Below are 18,752 nucleotides of genomic sequence, written 5' to 3'. Positions count from 1 at the left end.
ATTTGTATTTGTTTCTTATTGGCATATTCCCACTAATTTTGTGGGGAGGAAGAAAAACTAACTTCATTTTAATTATACCAAATCTGCTGTGGTATCTAAATTGCAGAGTTGTCTTCTTGATTAGTCAGTGTCGCCATTACAGTAAAAAGATGCATACAGTGAAGTGCAAGGCATTAATACGTTTATAGCTGTTACCACAAAAGCTGCCCCCCAAACCACAGGGGAAACCCCAGCCCTGGGGCGGACTCACCTGCACTCAATTGGGCCCCCTGCGCCCAGCCCCCAGCCTGCAGGATCATGCCAAATCCACCAGCAGCCACACAGGCAAGGCCTGGCCTGGCAGCGGGTGTTCAGCTCCCACAGGCTTCCTCCCTGGAGGACCAGCAGCCCCCAAAGCCACAGCAGGAGACCCCAGACCTGGGCCACACTCTCCCAGACTCAATCAGTCCCCCGCCACCCGGCCGCCGGACTGCCCCAAATCCACCAGCGACCTCGCCTGGCGGGATAGATGGCAGGTGTCTGGCTCCCTCCCGCTTGCCCCGTTCAGGACTCACAGCCCCTAAAGCTGCTTGGGGCGACACCGATCCTGGGGTGGACTCACCCAGAGCCATTCAGATCCCTGCGCCCACCTACCAGCCTCCAGGACCACCCCAAATCCACCAGCGGCCACCCAGGAGAGGCCAGGCCCAGCAGGACAGACAGCAGGTGTCCAGCTCCCGCAGGCTTCCTCCCCGGAGGACCTGCAGCTCCCAAAGCCACAGGGGAAGATCCCAGACCCAGGCCAGACTCTCCCAGTCTCAGTCGGTTCCCCTGTGCCTGGCCACTGGCCCCCAGGACTGCCCCAAGTCCCTCCACAGCCACTCAGGATGTGCCCACTTGCATACTGCTGCTCTCTGCCTATGTCTAAGTGAAGCTTTCTACCCACACTGGCAGCCAATGGGCTGTCACTAGGAGAGCAGGGGCTGTGGGTTGGGAGTGAGGAGCACCAGCAGAGCAGTGACTGGGGATCCCAGGGCTGAGACAACAGGGACTGCAGGTTGGGAGTGAGGGGCACCAGAAGAGCTGGGAGCCCAGGCCTGGGACAACAGGGGTTGCGGGTCGGGAGTGAGGGGCACCGGCAGAGCAGTGACTGGGGAGTCCAGGCCTGGGACAGCAGGGGCTGCGGGTTGGGAGTGAGGGGCACCGGCAGAACAGTGACTGGGGAGCCCAGGCCTGGGACAGCAGGGACTGCGGGTCGGGAGTGAGGGGCACCAGAAAAGTGGTGAGCGGGGAGGGCTGGGATAACAGGGATAGACCGCTGCCAGTCTGAAGTTCCATCCGCCAGCTCCTGCAGCTGGATCCTGGCTGCCGGCCCCAGTTCCCGTTCACCCAGACCAGCAGTGGGCTGAGCGGGGCTGGTGACTGGGACCCCAGACCCACACTGGGATGAGCGGCTCAGCCTGCTGCGGCCCAAGGTTACGTCCATTGGTCCCACTCAGCCCACTGCTGGCCAGGGATCCTGTTCACCCAGGCCAGCAGTGGGCTGAGCCAGGCCGGTAGCTGGGACCCCGGGAGGCAAGGGGCCAGCAGGGGCCTGAGCAGGGCCTCTCCCCCCAAAATTATCTTCATTGGAGAAGGGGTGTGCCCAGAAGACAAATGTCTCAGAAGGGGTACACAAATGTTGTAAGTTTGGGAAACACTGGTCTAGATGAACATACTGTAAGGTGGGAGCAAAACTGTCTGAAAGATCCTGTCAGAGTAGTTATCGGTGGTTTGCTGTCAAACCAAGAGGACATGTCTAGTGGGTCCCTTACTATTGATTTTCATTAATGACTTTGAGAATGAAATGGAGACTATGCTTTCAAAATACACAGAGAACACCAAACTGAGGTGGGGGGCTTGCAAGCACTCTGGAGGACAGGATTAGAATTCAAAATGACCTTGACAAACTGGAGGATGGGTATGAAATCAACAAGATGATATGCAATCAAGTACAAAGTTCTACACTAGGAAGGAAAAGTCAAATGCACAACTACAAAATGGGGAATGAGTAGCTAGATGGCAGCACAGCTGAAAAGGATCTGGGGTTTCTAGTGGACCAGAAGTTGAATGAGTCAGCAATGTGATGCCGTGATGAAAAAGGCTAACAACATTCCAGGATGCATTAACAGGAGTGTTGCATGTAAGACATGTGAGAGAACTGTCCCACTCTACTGGGCACCAGTATTGCCTTCACTGGAGTACTGTGTCCAGTTCTAGATGCTACACTTTTAGAAAGATGTGAACAAATTGGAGAGAGTCCAGACCAGAGCAACAAAAATGAGAAAAGGTTTAGAAGACCTAACATCTGGGGAAAGGTTAAAAACCTGGGTATATCAGTCTTGAGACGGACATCAGATAACACTTTTCAAATAAGTTAAGGGATGTTGTAAAGAGGACGGTGATCAATTATTCTCCATGTCCAGAGAGTAGGCCAAGATGTAATGGGCTTAATCTGCAGCAAGGTATATTTAGGTTAGGTTAGACATTAGGAAAATCTTTCCAACTATAATGGTAGTTAACTCTGAAATAGGTTACCAAGGGAGATCGTGCACTTCACATTATTGGAGGCTTTTAAGAACAGGTGAGTCAAACATCTGTCAGGGATAGTGTAGGTTTACTTGGTCCTGCCACAATGAAGGGGGCTGGACTTGACGACTTCTCGAGGTCCCTTCCAGCCCTATATTTCTATGAATCTATGAATCAGCTGAGGAGGTGTGCACAAGGGTATAGTGTCTTGGGAAGGTCTAGATACAACTCCACGTGGCTGTTTTACATAGGTCAACAAGAGGTACACCCCAAAGAGAAGCTTCTGAAGTAGGCTTTGCTCTGGTGGAGAAGGTTCTCACCAATTGCGGTGGAGGAGTCTGACAACTGGTAGCAGAGCAAGATACAACCAGAAATCCACTTCGTTTTTGCAACAAGATTGCATGTCCTTTCATTCATTCCATAAAGGTAACAGAGCTACTAGATGACCTCCTAAATAGCTCTGTTCACTGAAGACAGAATCCCAATACTTGAGGTACATCCAAGATGAAGTTTCTGTTCCTCATTAGTGGTATGAGGTTTTTGGAAAAAAACAAAAAACAAAACAGGGAAGTGTGTGAATTGATTCTGATGGAAATCAGAGAAAACATTGGTGACAAATTTAGGGTGTAGTTCCACATGCAGAAAAACTGCAGGATTGAGCAGGTATTTTTGGATATATTCAATCCATCATGCTATCCATTATAAATATTAATTTGAAAACAAAAAGCTTGTCTTTTAAAAATCACTTTTTAATTTAAAAGGCAACATTTACAAAAGAGAGGGACATATGCTAGATTCCTACAGTATTGATAATTAAAATCATTCACTTGGCATTTTCATAGTGACAGTGCCTCTCAACACCTCTGACCGATGCACAGGTGAATAGCCAAGTCTAGATCAGGTGGAGGTCTCACCTGCTCCAGAAGATGTTTTCTGAGCCTCCACTCCCACACCCGTTGGGCAAGGAGCAGTATCTGCATCTGGTGGAGATGTGTGCTTTTCCAAGGCAGAACAAGCACTTCTGAAGCTTGTCGCTGACCAGGAAGGCTCCAGGGCAGGAAACACAATTTTTGAATCCTGTATCCTTGGGGGTATAATTCAATCTCCACAATGGGACATGGGCAAGGAGTTCCCAAAGGGGATATATGACTTTTCAGTACCTAACTGCACTAAATAAAACTATCTAAGACGACCTGGATGTGCACTAGTTAGTCAAAGTTGAAAGAAGAACTTGGAGGACACTGGATTGTTCCATCTCAGACCATGTGGTGCTAAGAAGGAACAGTAGAGGCAATTGGTACACACCACCCCTTACACTTTTGGTTCAGAGCACCAGGAGGGGAAGAGCAAAGGCAGACCAATGGACACCCCCAGCAAGACTCTCGTGGTCTCAGGCGCATGGAGCCCATGCATACCCGCAATGGAACACACACAGGGACCAGCATGTGAAGAACCAGGTACAGAATGGCAAGTGGTGGGAAGAGAAACTGGGAGGCAGTGACAAATTCTTAACTCCCATTTTCAGAAAGCTGAAATAATCCACACTCACCGAGAAGACCAAAGGCTATAATCTGATTTTCTGAAACTGTGATTCCTCTAGGAATTGATTTCTTATTCCTGTGGAATAATTTTGCAGCATTGTGAAGCTGATTCAGTCCACTGAATATTGAATGTTTTGCAAATTTTGTATATAGTATTACTATTGCGTATCAAACGTTTCCAAGGTGAGTATTTTAGTGACCTTTTCAATAGACACTTTGATTTTGAGCCTATTTTGTGCCCTTACTATTCACAATCAATCTTATAATACAGCTGTTTATTTTATGCCACATCTTACAGCACAGAAACTCTGTTGGTTAGATATTTGGGTGTGGCATAATAAAGTGCAACACAGGTCCTTCTACAAGGTCCAGAAACACTATCAACTATACTATTCCTTAGCAATGGTACTGTATTTGCGACTGCGTACAGAACGGATCTCTCTGCTCAGCACACAAAACGTCAATCTACCCTCAGGTTATTTGCATGTCCACTTTTAGGACTTTCTGTTTCATGTAACCGTATTTTGGGCTGAATAAACTCTGATGCCAAAGGCTGAGGGGGTTATTTAGCACGGTGGAAAGCACTGGTTAGCTATTAAAATTTTCAATCATGAACATATTTTTAGCTGCAGGAAATGTGAAGCTGGACAACCATGTTTGTTATTCACACTGGAGAAGAAGAGAAGGCAAAGCGTTAACTAATCAGAATGCAGAAATTTCAATACAGGGTGGTTAAAGTAAAGTTTTAACTGTGCAGTTCTCATGTGGATGGCAGAAATAGTCCCATGTCAGTGATAGTCTCTCTGAAATAATTGTTCTCTTAGCTACGGCTTCTCTCCTTTCTTCCAGTTGTTAGACTCTCCCTTTCTACAGCAAAATGAGATAAGAGAGAAATCATTATTACTCTTTTATGGATTTCAAGTCACATCTCCCTCAAATCCTACAGCAGTGTCTTCCCCCATCCCCAGGACTGGGCCTTTTGGATGATCAAGTCACAAGAACTTTTTTTCCCCCATTTATATATAAAATACACAGGTGCGCACACACAAAGTGCAGATATTATAGTTCAGTTCACTCGTTTTGTTTAATGTGATATATTTTGATTTGGGTTCATCATAGGTACAGGTGTATATAATTTGTTATAAAAATGATACAATTCCATTATGGAAAAGATGAACTGCAATATAAATCAAAGTACAGCCTTAGTGCAAACTACCATTGCATTATCAAACACTTTTCCCACTATGCTATACAACTGTTCAGTCTGAGCTACAAGAAGCTTCCCCCATTCCCTAGTAACTTAGAAACACGTGTATTTAGAAGGTAATTTTTAAAAATATATATATCAAATGTCAAGGACAACATAGATTCACAACACCTCTGCACATGCAAATAACAACTCATTGAGTTTTGCTTCTCTGTAAGTTACCATAAGAATTTAGGAGGTACTTAATTTTGCCCAAGGCCTGGGCTACACTAGTAGGGGGAGGGGGATTCGAACTAAGCTATTCGTGTAGCTGAAGTCGAAGTATCTTAGATTGACTTACCTGGCCGTCCTCACGGCGGCGAGTTGACTGCGCTTACTGAGGTTGTGTAAGAACACAAAGATGAGTTGCATTTACCTGTAAACATGGAGCAAGATCATTGACTATATGAATCTACAAACCTGTAATGCAGCAGGAACTCAGAACCTCCTAGTTAGCAGAACTCATAGACATTAAGTTCTGATTGTTTTCCCCTTAGTTGGCATAAGTTGTACCTGTCCAAGGCCTGATCCAAAGCCCACTGAAGTCGATGAGAAGCCGAAGAGCTTCCCGCTCTCTTCAAATGACTTTGGATCAAGGCTGCATATACATGGATTTTCAAAAAATGAAAATATAAGCTGGCAATGAGGAAAAACAGAGCTCATTCTCTAACAAAGAAAAAACTGACCTGGAAGCCTTCAAATCTTTTTGATCATTATATAACATGTTCAAGACGAAAAAATTAAAATACAACAAATGTCAGGAGGGATTTCAGAAGATGATTTATTACATGGGCTCTATAAATAGAAAATAAAACGTTAAGTTCCCTGAGAGTTGTGAATTCATACACAAAGAACACTAAAATAATGTAAATATATCCTGCATATTTTTTCCAGCTATGAAAGATTTTTCTTTTAAAGGAAACAGTAGTGTGTGCACTTTGTAATGCTATTTAATTTTAATGGACACTGACAGATAGCACTGATATTTGTTCTTACAAATCCTCTCAGAATATTTTAATTACAATTTTAAGCCGCTAAAATACTGATGCATCTGCACCAATGAGTGGTGTCAAGATTGGACAAATGTTTGCAATCACTACAAAGGGCAAGGGCCCCATCCTGTAATCCATATACATCCTTAAAGACCAAAGGAATTCTGTATGCTGAAAAACTGCAGGATTGAGCAAATCCTTTCAGGATTTATGTAATCCATCATGCTATCTGTTATATAATTCAGTTTGCAAACAAAGTTTGTCCTTAAGGAAAGGCAATATTTACAAAGACCAGGGGGAAATGTATCAAATTTCTAAAGTATTGCTAATGCATATTAACCTTTACAATATGCTACAAAAATTCAATCACTTGGAATTTTATAGTGTCAGTGCTATTAGAGTAAAACAGTATCGGTCACTTAGGAGTAGTAACGGAGTAGACAGATTGCCTCTCCCCTCTTCCCCATTCTTCTACATAACTATATATCTGTTACTCAGTTGCGAAGAGGTCGGCAACATCTCTAGGATTTTCATTTAAAAAAAAATTATATCCTGTATACACCACCATTTTTAAACTATGTCAGAACTCTTAACATCCAGGAGTTTAGCTTCTGGTGTGGTGTGGACTGGGGGTTTTATTTCTGGTGAGCCAAGTTAAGTCAATCCTTCCAAGCACAAACAGAAGACTGCCAACAAGGAAAGTGTCTCTCTCCCCAAACCAGGGAGTGAACAAGGCTTGGAATCATTGCATAAAGACATGCAGTATTTTTCTATTTACGTCACTGCAGAGAGATTTGTGTATTTATCATAATTCACCATGTGATCATCCAAATAGACATACCTTGTATCATTCTGCATGAGATGAGGTGAAGGATCACAAAAAAGTGTACTGAATATCACATATGCAATTATAAACCTTTACAGTCATGAGTAAACAGTCATTTAATCAAACATACATATATAGAGATTTTTTAAAAATCCATCCCATAACATGCAAGTCAGTCTAAGCAGTAGCAAGGATACCTCTCAGCTTGTCTCATGAGTCTGTGCATTAAACAACAAAACATCTAGCCTGGTGAGATAGTTTGAGTGTGCCTACATGGTTGTGAAAGCAGTCTAACACTGTGACAGACTACTCCCACATTCATCCTTCTGACAAGACTATGATACATTTTGTAAAAAGTGAGCTATTATTTGGATGCTCTTAGTCTGCTGAACATTATTGTCCTGGTAAAATATATGTGGTAACACTGTATATAAACATATACGATTCTACACTGTATAACATTGCTGTGACATGCTCCAGAGTTAGAAAAGTGGATCCTAACCATTTTTTCAGAGAAAAACACATTGACATCCTGGGCAGGTATCAGCATAATCAAATGGGCTATCATCTGGTTAAGCAGCCATTATTTGGTAAGGAAAAGGGTGTGGATGAGAACTTTACATATTGATAATGGAACAGTGAGGGGTCTTCCATGTAAACAGACTGACTGGTGCCTGATCTCCAGCTGAAGCTAATCCTCAAAGAGGGAAGCAGGGTATAAGAATGAGAACCAGAGGCTGCTAAACCACCTCTCTCCACTCATCTCTACTCACAACTTCAAGAACATTTGAAAGGCAAAGGAAGCATCATTGAACTGGAGGGGGGTATTTTATCTAAACCAGTGTGTTTGGATTCAAGTGTTTGAGAAGCCCCACTTGAGATAACAGGGATTTGCACGCTAGAGGCTGTGAATGGACTGGCCAGGAATGGTTGATCTCACAGCAAAGCAGTGTAAAAGGCACCCCAGAGTGGGGAATTGAGGGGACACTGCTGTTCAGCAATCCACACATGGGTCAAGCTAATTAGTTGTTAAACAGTTTTTTAAACTGGTTTAAAACCACTGTGGCATTAAAAATAATTACTCCAAAGAAACCTCATGAGCGATGTGTGACTCTTGCATTGGGAGAGGCCGGGCCCAAGGGCCGGAAACTCCCTAGAAGTGTGCGAGGCCCATCAGTGCCTGGACACATCAGCCACATTGAACCCCACTTCTTAGCAAATGAAACAATGATTGTACAAAGCTCTATAGACAACACTGCTATTCAATTTCAATCCCTTCTATAATAGATTTAATTTAATGTAACTGTTACCCTTTCTAAACCAGCCAATCAGACTTGATATCCAGAACCTCATGAATATGCATGATGGACATTAGTGTCAACTTTCTGCAGTTTTTCCACATTTGATTTCAATCTTCATTTAAAAGTTCCAATATGCATTAGTTGATGGTGCTTAATTGAAATAAGCCCTGCAGTCTGAACAGTGATTAAATATCTAACCAGGTATCAGAGGGGTAGCCGTGTTAGTCTGGATCTGTAAAAAGCAGCAGAGAGTCCTATGGCACCTTATAGACTAATAGATGAATTGGAGCATAAGCTTTCGTGGGTGAATACCCACTTTGTCAGAAGCATGTCATGGACATTTCCAGAGGCAGGTATAAATATGCAGGCAAGAATCAGTCTAGAGATAATGAGGTTAGTTCAATCAGGGAGGATGGACACAAATGTAATATACGCAGCCATGTGCCAGCAATGCCCCTCTGCTAGATACATCAGGCAAACTGGACTGTCCCTACGTAAAAGGATAAATGGACACAAATCAGATATTAGGAATGGCAATATACAAAAACCTGTAGGGGAAAACTTCAATCCCCCTGGACACACAATAGCAGATTTAAAGGCAGCCATCCTGCAGCAAAAAAAACAAAAAACAAAAACAAAACAAAAAAAAAACCCACACACTTCAGGACCAGACTTCAAAGAGAAACCTCTGAGCTTCAGTTCGTTTGCAAATTTGACACCATCAGCTCAGGATTAAAGAAAGACTGCGCATGGCTAGCCAACTACAAAAGCAGTTTCTCCTCCCTTGGTATTCACACCTCAGCTGCTAGAAGGGGGCCTCACCCTCCCTCATTGAACTAACCTCGTTATCTCTAGACGGATTCTTGCCTGCATATTTATCCCTGTCTCTGGAAATTTCCACTACATGCATCTGATGAAGTGAGTATTGTTGGGGACTTGAACCCAGAGGCAAGGTTTGTTGTCTGACCGCGCGAGAGAGAGACAGGCAACACCAGCAAGGTCCAATCAAAAGCTCTTTATTGAAGGGTGCACACAACAATAGAGAGCAGCTTGTCTCCAGAGAGAACCAGCTTCTTCCTTTCATCTTAGTATAAGCCTATATAGACAGTTTCGTCGTGTCATAGATTGTTCACTTGTGCAACCCACCCTCTTCTTCTAAGGACTAGAAACTAGACACCTTTAGTATACATGCATGCCTATTCCCCTATGTTTTACAGCGTTAGATGATTAAGAATATCTTAACAAGCACCAAAAGTTAGGAATGTAGCGGAGTCAAAACAGAAAGAGAACAGGACCAGGGAGTGAAAGCAGGGAGGCTGAGAGGCTGGCTTCTTATCAGTTCTTCAAACAAACTGCTCCTAACACAGCACAGCTGGTACTATGCCAGGAATGCAGCCCCTCTCTTATCTCACTTTTTCCCAGCGCTTCGTGAGACATGCTGCTTCTCAGTATTTTTCCACTCAAGGATTTCCCAGAAATCTGTGTTAGCCTGACTTTGGTCAGGTTGACATACCTGGTTTTGTCTGCTATATCTTTATTCAGGCCTAACAGTATTCACCCATGACAGCTCATGCTCAAATATGTCTGTTAGTCTATAAGGTGCCACAGGACTCTTTGCTGCTTTTACAGATCCAAACTAACATGGCTACCCCTCTGATACTATACTGATCAATGTTTTGTTGCATGGCTGGAGTCTGCACTTCTCCCCTAACTCCTGCACGCTCTCATGTCCCTAGCCCCCTCCACTTCCTCCCCTTGTCCCTAGCCACTGTATGAGGGGTCTCAAACACACAGCCCACAGGTAGTCCATGGAGCTATTTCCTGTGGCCTGCCATAGGCACCTACTCACCCCTCTGCCACTCCCCTCCTCCCCACAGTGTGCCACGTCCCCACTCCTCCGCCTACCTTCCAGGGCTTCCTGAGGCCAAACAGCTGTTTGGCAGCGCTTAGGACTTTCCAGGAGGGAGGAGTGGGGATGCAGCATGTGCAGGGGAGGAGGCAGAGAAGAGGCGGGGTCAGGGCAGGGATTTGGGGAAGGGGTTGGAATAGGGGCAGGGAGGGGGAGCATGAGCTGTGTGCTATTCTGGTTTATGCATCATCAGCAGAACTTTTGACTACGAGTCGAATCCAACCCCCATTGAATCAATGACATTCTTTCCATTTGATTTCAGTGGGAGCTGACAAGATCCTAAATTCCCGTGGTAGAATATAGTACTGGTAAAGAAACGTAAGTGAGACAGAACACTGCTGGACTGAAATTACAAGGGACATTTGCAGACCTGTGTAAAAGGGGTGCACTCACCGCAGGAGCACTTCCTTGTGGGTACTCCACCCTTTTAAGCCTCCTGTAAGAATCCCTCATCCAGGGCAGAACCACAGCTCTAGCCAACTCTCCTCCTTGGCTCTAGCCAACTCCTTTTCCCTTTTGGGAGTGGTTGCAGACCTCCACCCTGCAGCCTCCTTCCTGTGAGCACTTCCTGGCTGTATCATCCTAGGACACGTCTTCCCCCTGCTGGGCTTCATCTTCCAGTAGTTCTTATCAAGCCCTGACTTCCCTCCAGGTGCAACATGTAAGGTTCATTGGCTCTTTCTGGCCCCTGGTTACTCACTCGGGACTTGTGTGGGATGGACACCACATCACAGGCTGACAGAAATTTTTATAACTCATACAATTAACACATTAATGCTGCCAGTTAAGTGGCAAAAAATGAAACGGCTGTCAAAATTAGCACGGACTTTTTGCATTACAGTTTTTAAAAAGTTACTCCATTGACTTTTACTAGCGGACTGTATTACTTTATTTCCGTATCGTTGTATGAAACGGTTTCAGTGAAATGGCCCTCGGGCCAATGCCAAAGTTTGCAGATGACACTAAACTGCTCAAGATAGTTAAGACCAAAGCAGATTGTGAAGAACTTCAAAATGATCTCACAAAACTAAGTGATCGGACAACAAATGGCAAATGAAATTTAATGTGGAGAAATGTAAAGTAACGCACATTGGAAAAAATAACCCCAATTATACAGACAATATGAATGGGAGCTAATTTAGCTACAAGTAATCAGGAAAAAATCTTGGAGTCATTGTGGATAATTCTCTGAAGATGTCCATGAACTGTGCAGCCGCAGTCAAAAAAGCAAACAGGATCTAGGAATAATTGAAAAAGGGATAGAGAAGATGAAGAATATCTTATTGCCCTTATATAAATTGATGGTACACTCACATCTTGAATACTGTGTACAGATGTGGTCACCTCATCTCAACAAAGATATACTGGCATTAGAAAAGGTTCACAGAAGAGCAATTAAAATGATTAGGGGTTTGGAACGGGTCCCATATGAGGAGAGATTAAAGAGGCTAGGACTTTTCAGCTTGGAAAAGAGGAGACTAAGGGGGATATGATAGAGGTATATTAAATCATGAGTGATGTGGAGAAAGTAGATAAAGAAAAAAGTTATTTACTTATGCCCATAATATAAGAACTAGGGGTCACCAAATAAAAATAATAGGCAGCAGGTTTAAAATAAATAAAAGAAAGTTCTTCACACAGCACACAGTCAACTTATGGAACTCCTTGCCTGAGGAGGTTGTGAAGGGTAGGACTATAAAAGGGTTTAAAAGAGAACTAGGTACATTCATGGAGATTAAGTCCATTAATGGCTATTAGCCAGGCTGGGTAAGGAATGGTGTTCCTAGCCTCTGTTTGTCAGAGGATGGAGCTGGATGGCAGGAGAGAGATCACTTGATCATTTTGTGTTAGGTTCAGGCCCTCGGGGCACCTTGGATTGGCCACTGTTGGTAGACAGGATACTGGGCTGGATGGACCTTTGGTCTGACCCAGTATGGTCACTCTAATGTTCTTATGTACTAGTCCTCAGGTGGCCCTCGTGGTGATTTGAGTTTGAGATCCCTCCACACGCCCGCTGGTCTCTTACCTCTAGCAGCTACACGCAGCTCAGCCGTTCAGCCCGCCGTGCCCACCTGCTGCTGCAATCCCAGTGCTGGGGAGAACCTGGATTCCATGTTATTGTTTTGATTCTGCAGTTCCATCAATGTTCTCGTAAACACAGATAACATGGAAATTGGTATGGAAGAGGCACAAGGACCTCTTTTGTTTGTTGTACTGTTAAAATAATTTCAAATTATTATACCAATGGTACTTGACTCCTAATGGTCTTGAATGCACGGAAGTGAAGTCTATGAAGGGACAAGACTATTATTGAAAACTGTGTCATTTTAAAGATTTAATTCATGTCTAGGTCAGGGGTTCTCAGCCTTTTTCTCTCTGAGGCTCCCTCCCTCCAACATGCTATAAAAACTCCACGGCCTCTCTGTTCCACAACTGCTTTTCTGCAAAGATAAGCCAGAGCTGTCATTAGAGGGTAGCACAGAGGGCAACTGCCCAGGCCCCATGCACAGAGGGCCCCATGGACCTAAATTGCTCAGGCCTTCATCTTTCTGCCTTGGGCCCCAGCGTGTCTAATGTCTGTCCTACTTGGCCTGCTCGAAGACCCTTGATTGACAGCCACTGATCGAGGTCACCCATCCAGTCATTCACCTTTGTGGCGTTCCTTATTCACAGCCAAACTGAATCCAGAACCAAAAATAGATTTCTCTGAGGGCCTGTGCTCATGCAGCTAGTCTCTCTGGTGAATAAACTCTAATATGACCAGCACAAAGAACTAATCCTGCACCCCTTGGCTGCAGCCAGAGATTCAATAGCTGCTGAAGGACTTTTTCTACTATGGCACCTCTAGAATATTCAGAAAACTCTCCAGCTACCTTATCTTCTACTTCTTTTTTCTTTACTACTTTTTTGTAGTTTTAGCTTGCAAATTTCATTAAGAAGGGAAAGAGAAAACTCCACTCTTATGGCTTTCCTATTAACCTTCCTGCGCTTCTGCGCTACTCCATCATCATAAGATCTCTGCTCTTTTAAAATGCAACTATGGATCTCCAATGAATTCACACACAAAAATGATTTAAAAAACTACCCAATCACCTGTGAGTGAACACTTTCCACAAAGTGATCACATTATATCGGACGTATCCGACCTCATCCTCAAAGGAAACCCAAACAACATTTTCAAAAAATGAGCCTGAGAGCTTAAATTCATAACTCTGGTAGACACTCAAATTCCTGACCTGAACAGACACTGGATTTATGGTTTATTACAACAATCTATAATCCACTAGCCCCTTCTTTTTGTCTTATGACTGCAGAGGTGCTAAACAGGCCACTCTACCATGAATGCTCCCTTAGATTAGAATCATAGACTTTAAGGTCAGAAGAGACCGTTATGATCATCTAGTCTGACCTCCTGCACAACGCAGGCCACAGAATCTCACCCACCCACTCCTGTATCAAACCTGTGACTGAGCCACGGAAGTCCTCAAATTGTGGTCTGAAGATCTCAAGCTGCAGAGAATCCTCCAGCAAGTGACCTGTGCCCCACGCTGCAGAGGAAGGCAACCCCCCCCCAGGGCTTCTGCCAATCTGTCCTGGAGGAAAATTCCTTCCCAACCCCAAATATGGCAATCAGTTAAACCCTGAGCATGTGGACAAGACTCACCAGCCAGCACTCAGAAAAGAATTCTCTGCAGTAAATCAGGTCCCAACCCATCTAACATCCCATCACAGACCACTGTGTAGTCAAAGATGAATTAATTGCCAAAATTAGGCTATCCCCTCATACCATCCCCTCCATAAACTTATCAGGCTTAGTCTTGAAGCCAGATATGTCTTTTGCCCCCACTGCTCCCCTTGGAAGGCTGTTCCATAACTTCACTCCTCTAATGGTTAGAAACCTTTGTCTAACTTCAAGTTTAAACTTCCTGATGGCCAGTTTATATCCATTTGCTACCTCACCCACCTTGTTTCTCCAGGTGTCCACCCCCATCCCCAACCCCATCCCCTCCCACTCAAATTAAAAACTAGCAAACATTGCCAAGTCTCCAAAAATACAAGAATATTTACAAGTGATAATAAATAGTTAAAACTAACCTTATATTAAATAAGTAGAATTTCAGAGAGCTCACCATACAATATGCCCGTGAACTTTGTTTTACATTGATTACTGCACAAAATAAAGTAATCAAGGTACATTTGCCAATAATTTATGTGTATTATAAATAAGACAGGGAGATGTACTTAAGGTTGCTCACTGTTAACCCTGTTTGGCTTTAATTTCCCTAGTTTTAGAAAAACTGGAGTATAATTCATGATGAACTCTAGATCCTCAACATATGGGTCAGAGACTTGTGAAAACTGAGTCTGGTGCAGACTTCACCTTGGGATTTCAATATAGAAAAATTGTGACAGAAGCAGCACTACAGAAATCCTGCCACCATCACTATAGCCTATTCCGAAATTCTATAGGTTACTCCATCTCTATTGAAATACCTGGGCCCTTCTTTTCAATATGCATTGGTTAGAAAAGGCTGTACATGAGAGAAGGGAACTAAATCCTTTCTGAGGAAGGGAGCCAGGTTGCTCTCTTGTAAGTGCATTCATGGCATTGTTCCCCAAGTGACTAAAGGCTCGTCTAGATTACCCGCAGGATTGACAGGCAACGATCAATCCAATGGGGTCAATTTATCTTAGTCTAATCTAGATATGATAAATCTACCGATGAGCGCTCTCCCGTCAACTCCAGTACTCCACTGGAGTGAGTCGCAGGCAGAGTCGACGGGGAAGCGTCAGCTGCCGACTCATTGCAGTGAAGACAGTGATGAATCCTAGTCACTTGCCACATGAGGCACTTTCTGCATATGCTAAAATGACAGCTGGTATACTCAGAATGGTACAGTTTTGTGTTTCCACTGGGCCTTATTATTTGAAGTCACTAAATGAACGGTGCTCCTGTTTTCACCATTCTTTATGGTTAAACTACATTGGAATGCTGCCCTTGAAATCAGAAAGCCTGAAAATCTGCACCTCTTTTCTCAATATTACATTCTGCAAGCGAATGTAAGAAAGCCACATTTTTGCATAATATTCTCACCAAAATTATCTAAAACCTTACATTTTTATCCTCTAAATACCTGTTCAACTGAGTAACTTAACAGGATTTTTTAAAACAAATTCTATGTAAATGCACACTTCCACTGCATTCTTGGAATTCACCACAAACACATAAGATATTCAGCAATATGCAAAGTACAGAGATCGTTAATTTGGGGGTGAGTAGGTGGAGAGGACAAGTATGGTCAGATTTTTTTTAAATTCATTACTGAAAAGAGTTACCAAGGAACTGGACACACTAGTTTTAAAGATATTTAATTTTACAGATTTTTATTTTTTTCCAAAAAGGTCATATTAATACAAAACTTTGGTCAAAATTTTAAAGTCTGGTTTCCATATATAACTGGCCAAGCTAACACCTCACAACTCTACAATATTCAGAAAAGCCTTACACAACAGAGAATTACAGATTCAATTCAAAAAACCTACCAAACTAAAAACCAACCCTTATGCAAAACACCACTGTGCTGGTTTTGCTCCCTGAGGGTTTGGTATTTGTTGTCTTATTTAAGTGAATTTAATATTTCTGAAATGTGGCACACTGACAATACTGGACACAGGTACAATAGAAGTATAAACTTCCCCAATACTGCTCCACTGATGTGTTTTCATAGCTAAAGAGGGCTTTTTTTTTTACTCCTTATGTCTATTCAGTCCTTGGCCCTCTCTGCTGGGCCAGTCAAATGTGCCAAAATGTGATGTGGTTACCTATCCACTAGCAACAGGACAGACTATCAAATCATATGAAATAGGTCTCAATCTTTACACAGGACCATACATGACAAACATCTTCAGTTCCTATCAAAGCTGAATTAAAATCAACTACTTATCAATAGTAATTATTTTTTTTGAACCTGAAATGTATTCTTGTGTTTTACTGAAATAAAAGGCTAGTCTCTACCCTAATTTCATTCTTCCCTCATTCCAGTTTTTGGTCTAAAATTACTCTAATTCTTTACTAACTTTCACATCTTCTGGTGATCTGAAGTAGTCTCAGGAACATTTCCCCCAGTTTACCTACTTTGATAGATAAATCTAAGTCTCAGCAATGACCAAGTCAAAATTTTATTTTATTTTTTCAAAATAGGACTATTCCAAGGGATCTCTTAAGAAGTTCTGATTTTCCCCAATGACTTCACTAAGGAACAGATACTGGAATTTGTAGAAAAATGGGAAGCTTGACTTCTTAAATTCTATGAATTCCTACTGAGCAAAAGAAAACTGATATTCACAAGAATGAAACTTGAGAGCTCTCTCTTTTCAGAAGCTTTAAATTCAGTATTTAAAAAGGGATATTCTATCCAGTTGTACAAGTGTCGTTACTGATCTGCTTGTGATGTGCAAATCTTGATGGGCTAGATCCCCTAACATGGAAATAAAGTTTCAGGAATTTGGGTATTTTAATATCCCCCCAAATACCGAATGAAAAAAACTATCGATTTCAGTGCTATTTTTTTAAGATCAACTTTTTGCTACATCAAAAGAAAGAAGAAAACACCCCAAACACATCTTTAGTTAAACATACAAAAATAGCTTCTTACTCTCTTAACTGTACAAGTCTAAGGAAGCTTGTAATGAAGCCTGCGTGGAAGGTCTGCTGAAGCTTTGTTGCATAGTTATGCCGAAGTTCCTTCTAACTAAAGTAAGTTAGCACAATCATCTGAATTGGCTCTCTGCAGACCGGACAGGGTTTATCCCGCTTCTGCAGTTTCCTTGCACAAGTAAAACACACCATAAGATGTCCTGTCTTGCCATGAACTATGCAGCCATTTTTAGGTCTGCTCTGACATATGACACAGGGCTCTGTGCTGGAAGGGGGTAGGCTGCATTCCACACTATCCTCTCTGTCTTCTGTCTCTTTTTTCTCAGGTTCTTTGCAATCCTCTTGGCTGCTACAAAAGAGATTCCTAGATGTAGATGGCTGAGAGTATTCTTCACTTTCCTTGGATTCAGAAGGTTGTGCTGTTGTATCTTTACTGTCTTCAACACTCAGTTCTTTATCTTCATTCACTTTCACTTTCTTACAGTCGGGAACATCAAAACCCTCTTCACGCTCTAGCTGTGTGGAACTTTCCAATTTTCGCTTGTCAGATTGGTCATTCTGTCCATCAGGAAGCCAGTACTCATGAAGAGAACAGCATTTGGAGCAATGCTATGGAAAGGGAGGGTTCATTTCATTGCATTTAGTGCACTTCCAACAATCCTTTAGTGTATTCAAAGTTAAAAAGTTAAATTATTTTCATTCCTACTATTACTGAAAAAAATTAAAGGAGATTATAGTTTCTTTATGTTACTGCTAAAGTATTTCCTCAATACTTGTAAACAAAATTGGTCAATATCCACTGAATTCATTCATGATACAGGTCTTGGTCTTTCATCTCACAGACTTGTGATTTTTTATGAACCAAGAATTTACTCACGGCCAGTGAAATTTCAGGATCTTCATCAACTGAATCAGCATCACTCTCTTCACTCTGATCAATCATCATCGGACATACCTGATGGAAGAAAATGTATTTTAACTTCCTTTTACTTGTTTTTTAAATTTTAAACAATGTATTAAAAAAAACAACTGTCAGGGTTCCCTCCCCACTCTATGGTACAGATATGGGGACTCACGTGAAAGACTCCCTAAGCTTATTTCTACCAGCTTAGCTTAAAAACTCCCCAAGGCACAAATTCTCCCTTGTACCTTGGATTAGGTAAATGCTGCCGGCCATCAAGTGATTAGACAAAATTCAGGGAAAGGACCACTTGGAGTTCCTCCTCTCCCCAAATATCCCCCCAATCCCTACACCCCCTTAGCTGGGGAGGCTTGAGAATAAACAAACAAGATGAGCACAGACCAACCTGGGTTTTTTAGGACACTTAAAAACCCAATTAGATTCTTAAAAAAACAGAACTTTCTTAGAAAGAAAAATGGTAAAAGCAGCACCTCTGTAAAATTAGAATGGAAGCTAATCTCACAGGGCAACCAGATTCAAAACACAGAGGATTTCCCTCCGGGCAAAACTTTAAAGTTACAAAAAGAAAACCAGGAATACACCTTCCTCTCAGCACAGAGAAAATCACAAGGCAAAACAAAAGCTAATGCATTCCCTGGCTAGTACTCACTAATTCCAATGGAGTTAGACTACTTGCTTTCTTCATCTGTCTCTGGCAAGCACCCAGAACAGACAGACAAAGCCTCCTCCCCTAGAATGAAAGTATCTTGTCCCCTTATTGGTCCTTTTGGTCAGGTGCCAGCCAGGTTACCTGAGCTTCTTAACCCTTGA

At 42.7% G+C, this 18,752-nt stretch overlaps 1 long non-coding RNA gene and 1 pseudogene across 1 annotated transcript; one reads left to right on the top strand and one right to left on the bottom strand.

The window, feature by feature from the left end:
- The first annotated feature begins 3,784 nt into the window (after positions 1 to 3,784).
- On the top strand, positions 3,785 to 13,724 carry LOC115643597. Its single transcript, XR_003998352.1, has 3 exons — positions 3,785 to 3,795; positions 9,558 to 9,560; positions 13,650 to 13,724. It is a non-coding gene; the product is annotated as an uncharacterized LOC115643597 (long non-coding RNA).
- Positions 13,725 to 17,110: 3,386 nt separating this feature from the next.
- LOC115643583 overlaps positions 17,111 to 18,752 on the bottom strand; it is a 30,294-nt pseudogene continuing 28,652 nt past the window's right edge.

The sequence above is a fragment of the Gopherus evgoodei genome, unplaced genomic scaffold (assembly GCF_007399415.2).
Source record: "Gopherus evgoodei ecotype Sinaloan lineage unplaced genomic scaffold, rGopEvg1_v1.p scaffold_63_arrow_ctg1, whole genome shotgun sequence".
In the NCBI taxonomy this organism is placed as follows: Eukaryota; Metazoa; Chordata; order Testudines; family Testudinidae; genus Gopherus; species Gopherus evgoodei.
Note: the sequence above shows the minus strand (reverse complement) of the source record. Positions and strands in the feature narration are given on the sequence as shown.